This window comes from Pan paniscus, chromosome 19, assembly GCF_029289425.2.
Source record: "Pan paniscus chromosome 19, NHGRI_mPanPan1-v2.0_pri, whole genome shotgun sequence".
Lineage (NCBI taxonomy): Eukaryota > Metazoa > Chordata > Mammalia > Primates > Hominidae > Pan > Pan paniscus.
Genome location: NC_073268.2, coordinates 98,602,625 through 98,613,648, shown reverse-complemented (window position 1 = coordinate 98,613,648; position 11,024 = coordinate 98,602,625).

Here is an 11,024-nt window from a genome sequence, read left to right as displayed (position 1 = left end):
CCACCGTCCTTTCTTCCCTCCTCCCTGACCTGGCAGCTGCAAGCTCTCCAGCTCCACCCCACCCAGTCACGGGGCCGTGAAGGGGATGCCCTCTGTCCTCTGGTCCCCAGTTCCCACACACCCCTAGGTCATGTCCCAGAGCCGGGGCTGGGCCAGGGAGTGAGGAAGGAGCCTGTGTGGCAGCCCCGGGCTTCCCGGGAAAGCGTTGGGACTGGGGGGGGGGTACCGAGGCTCTGGCCAAGAAACACCACCAGTGAGAAACGTGTAGGAGGTACAGACACTGGGAAGTTGGCTTCAGCTGAGGAGAGGCCCCTCGTGGAGAATAGTATTTGCTTGAAGTCAGTGGATTGTAGGCATTCGCCCTGCCAAAGATGCCGTCACAGCCTCACCAAGACGGTATCAATAGCGCCACTGGCTGGCCAGGTTGACCCAGAAGACTTGGATTTAGGCAAAGGAGTGGAGGCTGGGAGGGAGCAAGGGACAGGGAGCCCTGGGCACCTGGACCCCCAGCATCGAGGGGTGGGGTGGACACAGCCTCCAGGACCCATAAGGGCAGCACCCCACGGGTGGCTGTGTGGGGGGCCGCTGGGTGGACATGAGCTTGGGGTAGAGGCATGGGCAGGAGCGAGAGCCAGGATTGGATTTCGGGAATGGGCAAAGCAGGCCAGCCCGGGGTTCCGGAAGGCACGGCATGCCCACAGAAGAGGCCCTTTCAGTGTGAGTGCCAAGGCACAGAGGTGGGTGGGGGCTGGGAGAGCCCCTGCTGGAGAGGCAGGGGAGGGGTGGGCTCAGGGGCCATCTCCCAGGGCAGGGTAGTGGGCCAGGACTACAGTGAACACCACGGGCCTGCTGGGGGGGTGGGCCTGGTGCAGCGGCTGCAGGTGGGCAGTGTCCAGGCGTGAGTGTGGACAGCAGGCGGGCATCGGAGCGAGGCTCAGCCACACCCCTCCTGCGGTCCCCCAACACTAGGCAGCTGCTCCCTTCAGCCGTGGTCCCCTCTGGCCTCTCTCCACCCCTCCTCTGGCCACTCCCACCCCAGCCGTGCACACAGGCTCAGGGCCACCAGGGAGGACAGAGGCTCACAGGCCTATCTGGGGGTGGCCTGGGGCTGATCTGACCTCAGAACCCAACTGCTTTAGCTCCACAGCCTCAGGCCCTGCAGGGCAAGGCGGGTAGTGCCCAGCACATGGGCTCTTGTCACCCCTCCTGCTTCTCCCGGCTCTCCGGTACCGGAATGTGGTGTCCAGGGGTCTCTGAAGTTCCTGGCTCAGCTGCTGCCAGGGGAGGCGGCGCTCTGATGGGCCTGAGGTGCATCCAAGTTGCAAATGAGCTTCAGGGAGACCTAAGAGAAACCACGTATCTTTGTTATGAAGATACAGTTACCTTAAGTCACACAATTATCTTCACTTCAGTTATTTTTTCTTTTGAATTAAAATGAAAATTAATGTAACGAATTGGAGTTCTGATCCAGAGAGTAGCGAGGCCTGGATTCACCCTCCCACCAGAAACAGCTGAAAATCCAGGCAAAGGACAGGAGGTGCTGGCTGTGGGGATACCAGGCCTCCGCCAAAGAAGGACGGTGACCCCTGGGTGGGAACAAGGTGCCAGGAGCCCTAGGGTAACCTCAGCCTTCTGCCTGGCAGCTTCCAGGCCGGGCACAGTGAGAGGTGGAGTAGCAGACTCCCTGAGTTGAGGAAGTGGAGCTGAGAGTCCGGGGGGGAAATGAGGCTGAGGATTGCAGGACAGAGCACCCGGGAGGAGCTGGCAGACAGTGGCGGGGTGCAGGGGCTGTCCCGGGACCGCCAGGCAGGAGGCTCCGGGGCTCTCCTGTGAGCACCAGGCCGAGCACCTTCAATGCGTGCGAGCAGGAAACCAGCAGGAGGATTAGACGGAACAGTGCCAGATACTGCACAGGTCTGGAAACCAGTGCCTGTTCCTACCAACCAGACTAGAAAACCTCAGAATTCGTAAGACATTGAATACTCAGATGGGTGTGTCTCAAGGCCCAAGATCTATTAGCTGGTTACTAGTTAGTGCTGGTCCACCTAAAACAAAACAAAAATCTTACAAACAAGACCCCAAAGCATCAATTTTTTTTTTTTTTTTTTGAGACGGAATCTTGCTCTGTCTCCCAGGCTGGAGTTCAGTGGCGCAATCTCAGCTCACTGTAACCTCCACCTCCCAGGTTCACGCTATTCTCCTGCCTCAGCCTCCCGAGTAGCTACGATTATAGGCACGCGTCACCACACCCGGCTAATTTTCGCATTTTTAGTAGAGACGGGGTTTCACCATGTTGGCCAGGCTGGTCTCAAACTCCTGACCTCAGGTGATCTGCCCACCTTGGTCTCCCAAAGTGCTGGGATTAAAGGTGTGAGCCACTGTGCCTGGCCTCAAATTGTTTCCAAGTAAACTTACTCCATCCCAGAACAAAGCCCAAAAATATTTAGGTAAAATTCACAATCCCTGGGGCAACTAGTGAAAAATTAGCAGCCAAAGAAGCAGGAAAACAAGACCGACAGGGAGAGAAAATCAATCAAAACCGACCCTGGCCGGACACTGATGTTGGAATCAGCAGCCAAAGACATTAAAGTACTTATTATAGGCCGGGCGCGGTGGCTCACGCCTGTAATCCCAGCACTTCGGCAGGCCGAGGCTGGCGGATCACGAGGTCAGGAGATCGAGACCATCCTGGCTAACGTGGTGAAACCCGGTCTCTACTAAAAATACAAAAAATTAGCCGGGCGTGGTGGCGGGCGCCTGTAGTCCCAGCTGCTCGGGAGGCTGAGGCAGGAGAATGGCGTGAACCCGGGAGGTGGAGCTTGCAGTGAGCCGAGATCGCGCCACTGCACTCCAGCCTGGGCGACAGAGCGAGACTCCGTCTCAAAAAAAAAAAAAGACCAGGTGTCTGAAACCAGCCTGGGCAAAACGGCAAGACCTCATCTCTACAAAAAGTAAAGAAATGGGCCGGGGGTGGTGGTTCATGCCTGTAATCCCAGCACTTTGGGAGGCCGAGGTGGGTGGATCACCTGAGGTCAGGAGTTCAAGACCAGCCTGGCGAACATGGTGAAACCCCGTCTCTACAAAATACAAAAATTAGTCGGGCATGGTGGCTGGTACCTATAATCCCAGCTACTCAAGAGGCTGAGGTGGGAGAATTGCTTGAACCTGTAAGGCGGAGGTTGCAGTGAGCCGAGATCACACCATTGCACTCCAGCCTGGGCGACAAAGGGAGACTCCATCTCAAAAAAAAAAAAAAATTAAAAAATTAAATATAAAAATAACAAACAAAAAATAAGGAGAGGCCAGCACGGTGGCTCACGCCTGTTATCCCAGCACTTTGGGAGGCTGAGGTGGGTGGATCATGAGGTCAGGAGTTCCAGACCAGCCTGACCAACATGGTGAAATCCCATCTCTACTAAAAATACAAAAATTAGCCAGGCGTGGTGGTGGGCACCTGTAATCCCAGTCACTCAGGAGGCTGAGGCAGGAGAATCACTTGAACCCAAGAGGTGGAGCTTCCAGTGAGCCGAGATTGCGCCACTGCACTCCAGCCTGGGCAACAGAGCAAGACTCCATCTCAAAAAGAAAACAAACAAACAAAAAAAGATAAGGAGAAATAAGAGTATGTATGTGTGTGTGTCCTTATTTTTGCAGAAAGAAACACAGGAAGGATAAGTCCAGTGTGAGTGGAAAGGAGTCGAAGAAATAGTAGTAAAAGGGACCTTTCTCTGATATGCCTTTCAATACAGTTTTGATGTTTTGGAAAGTCAAAACTAACCCTAACCCTCAGCTTATATATGTGAAAAAGAATTAAATCTACAAACAGGGGGACAAAACTAAAGTTGAAGATAAACAGAAACAAATGAATCAAACTGCACATTAAACTGATGTGGTAACCACACGGAAGAGAAAACCTGAACCACCTTCCGTGGGCATGTTCTAAAGATAGAAAGAATTCCAAAAACATCTAGTTTTTTTTTGTTTTTTTTTTTCGAGACAGAGTCTCGCTGTCACCTAGGCTGGAGTGCACTGGTGCCATTTTGGCTCACTGCAAACCTTGACTCCCGGGTTCAAGCAATTCTTGTGCCTCAGCCTCCTTAGTAGCTGGGATTACAGGTGCCCGCCACCATGCCCAGCTAATTTTTGTATTTTTAGTAGAGATGGGGTTTCACCATGTTAGGCTGGTCTCGAACTCCTGACCTCAGGTGATCCGCCCACCTCGGCCTCCCAAAGTGCTGGGATTACAGGCATGAGCCACTGCCCCCAGCCAAATCTTGATCTTTTTTAGAAGATGTATTGTAAATGGGACAGAAGAGAAATACAGAATGGGAGAAAGAGAAGATAGCGGAGGTGATGGACTGTAACTGAAGGCATCAGTCATCAGTACACCCATGCCTTTAAAACGATATACGCATGCACATGTGTGCATATCTGTATTAACGTCATTTTAAATTTGGTCTGCTAAAAAAGCCTGAAAATAACAATAGCCCCAAAGTAATGAGGACACCTGTTACTAAAATCGTGGTCTCTAAACACCATTACCACTGACAAAACCAGGGCTCCCTACAAAACATGCTTGATTCCAGGGTTGGGGGAGGGAAAGTACAGAAAACGAGGAAGCGCTCAGAAAACAAAAACAACAAAAACAGTGATGTGAACACAAGAGCCAGACTGCATGCAGGGGCTTGCACTGGCCAAATCTAGGACGATTCGAGCATCAAAATGAATCATAGCAGTAATGAGTTAAACATACATCAAATTGGCCGGGTGCAATGGCTCACGCCTGGGAGGTCGAGGCAGGTGGATCACTTGAGCTCAAGAGTTCAAGACAAGCCTGAGCAACATGGTGAAACCCCATCTCTACAAAAAACACAAAAATTAGCCAGGTGTGGTGGTGCGTGCCCATAGTCCCAGCTACTTGGGATGCTGAGGTGGGAGGATCACTTCAGCCCAGGAGGTAGACGTTGCAGTGAGTTAAGATTATGCCACTGCACTCCAGCCTGGGCAACAGAGCCAGACCCTGTCTCAAAAAAAAAAAAAAAAAAAAAATCAAAACATCACATCCGGCTGGGCATGGTGGCTCACGCCTGTAATCCCAGCACTTTGGGAGGCCAAGGCAGGAGGACTGCTTGAGCCCAGGAGTTCCAGACCAGCCTGGGCAACATGATGAAATCCCTTCTCTACAAAAAAAAATTTAAATTAGCTGGGTGGCCTTTGTAACTCTTGTAGCTGTAAAATATACGTCAACAAGGAACAAGGAAATGTATGTCACCGAGGGCTCAAGGAAACTATACTCATAAATTTATTACATTTCTGCAGCTGGAAGTATGATAGAAAGAGGGAAGTGTCCGGTATGAATTGTATAATATTAATTCTAAAGAGATTTGGAAAACTTAGGATATATGTTGAGTAGCCCTAGAACAACTACAAAGCAATACAATGAAGAATCACTAAGAAGCCAATAGAGGATGTAAAATAGAACACTAAAACAATACTATTTGGCCGGGCGTGGTGGCTCACGCCAGTAATCCCAGCACTTTGGGAGGCCGAGGCGGGTGGATCACGAGGTCAGGAGATTGAGACCATCCTAAAGAACACGGTGAAACCCTGTCTCTACTAAAAATACAAAAAAAAATTTAGCCAGGCGTGGTGGCAGGCACCTGTAGTCCCAGCTACTCGGGAGGCTGAGGCAGGAGAATGGCGTGAACCTGGGAGGAGGAGCTTGCAGTGAGCTGAGATCGCGCCACTGCACTCCAATCTGGGAGACAGAGTGAGACTCCATCTCAATAAAAAAAAAAATCCAAGAAAACAGTAAGAATTAAAAAGCAGGTGTAACTATATTGTTAATGGAAAAAGTAGACTTCATGATAAAGAGAGGGTCTTGGAAGCTTGGCCAGTTCCGAGGGTCAACCCAGCCTGGCTGTGGCCCCCCAGCCCATCACCTCCATCGCCTGGAGGGGGTGAGAAGGCAAAATCCAAAGGCAGGTGTCCCATCATGGGGAAGGAAGGCACCCCAAGCCAGGGGCCTGGTGACGTTTTCCATCTTTGTAATTCTATTATTCCGAGAGCGTTATATAAATTGAATCATATATACCTCTTGAGATTGGCCTTTCTGTTTCACTCAGCATAACTTTGAGAACCATCCATGTTTTTTTATGTATCCATAGTTTGTGCAAATAGGGACATTTCTGCCCTTTCTTTCTTTTCTTTTCTTTTTTTTTTTTTTTTGAGACGGAGTCTCACTCTGTCGCCCCAGCTGGAGTGCAGTGGTGCGACGTCGGCTCACTGCAACCTCCTCCTCCTGCCATTGCACTCCAGCTTGGGCAGTAAGAGCGTAAGAGCAAAACTCCATCTCAGGAAAAAAAAAAAAAAGCATAAATTATTGATTTGAGATCTTTTTTCTTTTCTAACATGGGTGTTGATAGTTAAAACTTTCCTTTGTTTTTTCGAGATGGAGTCTCGCTCTGTCACCCAGTCTGGAAAGCAGTGGCATGATCTCAGCTCACTGCAGCCTCCATCTCCTGGGTTCAAGTGATTCTCCTGCCTCGGCCTCCCTAGTAGCTGGGATTACAGGCACCTGCCACCACACCCGGCTAATTTTTGTATTTTTAGTAGAGATGGGGTTTCACCATGTTGGCCAGGCTGGTCTCAAATTCTTGACCTCAGGTGATTCACCTGCCTCAGCCTCCCAAAGTGCTGGGATTACAGACATGAGCCACTGCACCCAGCCAAAATTTTCCTTCAGGAACTGCTTTATTGCATCCCACATATTTTGAAATGTGTTTTCATTTGCATTAACTTCAAAATATTTTTAAATTTTCCTTTTGGTTCCTTCTTTGACCCATGGGTTACTCAGAAGTGTGTTATTAATTTTCAAGTATTTGTGCATACCTCAAATTTCTATTTTTGTTTGTTTCTTATTTATTTATTTAGACATGGTCTCATTCTGTTGCCCAGGCTGGAGTGCAGTGGTGCAATCTCAGCTCACTGCAACCCCTGCCTCCTGGGCTCAAAACATCCTCCCATCTCAGCCTCCCAAGTAGCTGTGATTCAAGCACATGCCAACACACTCAACTAATTTTTGACTTTTTTTTGTAGAGCTGAGGTCTCACTATATTGCCCAAGCTGATCTCAAACTCCTGGACTCAAGCAATCCTCCCACCTCAGTCTCCCAAACTGCTGGGATTATAGGCGTGAGCCAGTGTGTGTGGCCTGATTTCTAATTTAATTCCACTGTGGCTAGAGAATAGCTTTCCAATTATTTTAATTTTAATTTTTTTTTGAGATGAAGTCTCACTCTGTTGCCCAGGCTGGAGGGAAAATGTTTTATTGTGTCTTCTTTAATGGCCTAGTATATGGTGTAGCCATGGGTGAAGTTTTCCATAAATGTCTGTCAAGTCAGATTGATTGATAGTGTTTCTCAAATCTCCTACATCTTTGCCAGTTTCTTGTCTAGTTGTCCTATTTCATTATTGAGAGTAAGGTATTGAAATCTTCAACTACTATTGTTAAATTGTCTATTTCTCCCTTCTTTTCTTTCACTCTTTTCATTATTAATTTGGGGGCTCTATTGTTTGGTGCTTATGTGTTTCTAATTGTTACATCTTACTAATGAATGGACATGTTTATCATCATAAAATATCGGTATGGGCTGGGTGCAGTGGCTTACACCCGTAATCCCAGCACTTTGGGAGGTAAAGGTAGGAGGATGGCTTGAGCCCAGGAGTTTGAGACCACTCTGGGTGACAAAGTGAGACCCTCATTTCTACAAAAAACAAAAAAATTAGCTGGACATGGTGATGTGTATCTATGGTCCCAGCTACTTGACAGGCTGAGGCAGGAGGACTGCTTGAATGCAGGAAGTTGATGCTACAGTGAAGCCATGTTCACATCACTGCACTCTAGCCTAGGTGACAGAGCGAGACCCTGCCTCAAAAAAAAAAAAAGAAAGAAAGAAAAAAGAAAAAGAGTCTGTATGTGTCTCTAGTGATATATTTTATCTTCATATCTATTTTGTCTGACATTAGTATAACCATTCCAGTTCTCTTTTTTTTTTGAGACGGAGTCTCGCTCTGTCGCCCAGGCTGGAGTGCAGTGGCACGATCTTGGCTTACTTCACTACAAGCTCCGCCTCCCAGGTTCACGCCATTCTCCTGCCTCAGCCTCCCCGAGTAGCCGGGACTACAGGCGCCCACCACCACGCCCGGCTAATTTTTTGTATTTTTAGTAGAGACGGGGTTTCACCGTGTTAGCCAGGATGGTCTCGATCTCCTGACCTCGTGATCCGCCCGCCTCAGCCTCCCAAAGTGCTGTGATTACAGGCATGAGCCCCTGTGCCCGGCCTCCAGTTCTCTTTTGGGTGCCGTGTATATGGTATATCTTTTCTCATATTTTCACTTTCAACCGGTTTGTGTCTTTGAGTCTAAAGTGTGTAGATTGTGGCCAGGTGAGGTAGCTCACATCTGTAATCCCAGCACTTTGGGAGGCCAAGGCGGGCAGAAAACCTGAGGTCAGGAGTTCGACACCAGCCTGGCCAACATGGTGAAACCCCATCTCTACTAAAAATACAAAAATTAGCCAGACATAGTGGTGGGTGCCTGTAATCCCAGCTACTTGGGAGGCTGAGGCAGGAGGATCTCTTGAACCCAGGAGTTGGAGGTTGTAGTGAGCCAAGACTGTGCCATTGCACTCCAGCCTGGGCAACAAGAGGGAAACTCCATCTCAAAAAGATGAATAAAATAAAAAAATAAGGTATATTGAATGTAAAGAGCATATAGTTGGATCTTGTTTATTTCTTAACCCACTCCGAAAATCTTGGCCTTTTACTTGGAGTGTTCAATTCATTACCGTTTAATGGTATTATTGATACAGTTAGATTTACATATGCCACTAGTTTTTTTTCTTTGTTTAGTTTTTGTTTTGTTTTGTTTTGTTTGAGGCAGAGTCTTGCTCTGTCACCCTGACTAGAGTGTAGTGGTGCGATCTCAGCTCACTGCAACCTCCGCCTCCTGGGTTCAAGCGATTCTCCTGCCTCAGCCTCCCCAGTAGCTGGGATTATAGAGGCCTGGCACCACGCCCAGCTAATTTCTCTCTTTTTTTTTTTTTTTGAAACAGAGTCTCACTCTGTCACCAAGGCTGGAGTGAGATGGTGCAATCTTGGCTCACTGAAACCTCTGCCTCCTGCGTTCAAGCAATTCTCCTGCCTCAGCCTCCCAAGTAGCTGGGGTTACAGGCTCACGCCACCACATCCGGCTAATTTTTGTACTTTTAGTAGAGATGGGGTTTCTACTAAATTAGCCCTATGCCTGGCTAATTTCTGTATTTTTACAAAAAGTATGTATTTCGTATGTATTTTTTTATTCCTCTGTTCTTCTGCTATTGCCTTTGTTGTGTTAAATGGATATTTTCCACTGTACCATTTTAATTTCTTTTATATATACTATAATGTATTTTCTTTTTTTTTTTTTGAGACAGAGTCTCGCTCTGTCATCCAGGCTGGAGTGCAGTGGCGCAGTCTCCGTTCACTACAAGCTCAGCCTCCCAGGTTCCCGCCATTCCCCTGCCTCCGCCTCTCAAGTAGCTGGGACTACAGGCGCCCGCCACCACGCCTGGCTAATTTTTTTGTATTTTTAGTACAGACGGCGTTTCATCATGTTAGCCAAGACGGTCTTGATCTCCTGACCTCACGATCCGCCCGTCTCGGCCTCCCAAAGTGCTGGGATTACAGGCGTGGGCCACCGTGCCTGGCCTATATAATGTATTTATTTTCTTATGATTACTATGGGGATTTCAACAAGCATCCTAATTTATCACAATCTTCTTCAGATTAATACTTAATTCCAGTAAAACACAGAAACTTTGCTCCAATATAATTCCCTTCCCTCTTCCTTTTTGCTGTATTTTTCATATAATTATATGTCTCTATATATTATAACCTCTTTATAGTTACAAGTTATACACCATAAGTTATATTTTTATTATTTATTTATTTATGTTGAGACAGAGTCTCGCTCTGTTGCCCAGGCTGGAGTGCAGTGGTGCCATCTCGGCTCACTGCAAGCTCCGCCTCCTGGGTTCATGCCATTCTCCTGCCTCAGCCTCCCGAGTAGCTGGGACTATAGGCGCCCGCCACCACGCCCGGCTAATTTTTTTCGTATTTTTAGTGGAGATGGGGTTTCACCATGTTAGCCAGGATGGTCCCGATCTCCTGACCTCATGATCCGCCCATCTCGGCCTCCCAAAGTGCTGAGATTACAGGCATGAGCCGCCGCACCCGGCTAAAAGGCAAAAGATTTATATGATCTGGGCTGGGCGTGGTGGCTCATGCCTGTAATCACAGCATTTTAGGAGGCCGAGATGGGCAGATCATGAGGTCAGGAGATCGAAACCATCCTGGCTAATGGTGAAACCCCATCTCTACTAAAAATACAAAAAATTAGCCGGGTGTGGTGGCGGGCACCTGTAGTCCCAGCTACTCGGGAGGCTGAGGCAGGAGAATCGCTTGAACCTGGGAGGTGGAGCTTGCAGTGAGCAGAGATCGTGCCACCGCACTCCAGCCTGGAGTAAAAATCTTTTACCTTTTACAATTACTGGTTCGATATTGTGCTTAAATATTCTGAACCAGTAGGGCCTCCAGCCTCTGCTGATGGCGCTGTGTGTGGGTTGTGGCTGCATTTGGAATTCAGGTAGTTTTTACAATTTGGACTTGGCTTTTACTTTTTGCTTGTACAAAGCCTCACGTTCAGCCAGGGCGGTGGACAGCTGGGGCCCTTGCCTGTCTTTCCTTAGTGTGCACCCAATCTTGCAGACCACCAGGGACATCTGGCCACCTCTGAAGACCACCAAGGCTGTTCTATCTGTGAATGCAGAAAATCTGAGACAGGTCTCAGTTAATTTAGAAGGTTTATTTTGCCAAGGTTGAGGACATGCCCGTGGCACAGCCTCAGGAGGTCCTGACAACATGTGCCCGAGGTGGTTGGGGCACAGCTTGGTTTTATACATTTTAGGGAGACATGAGACATCAA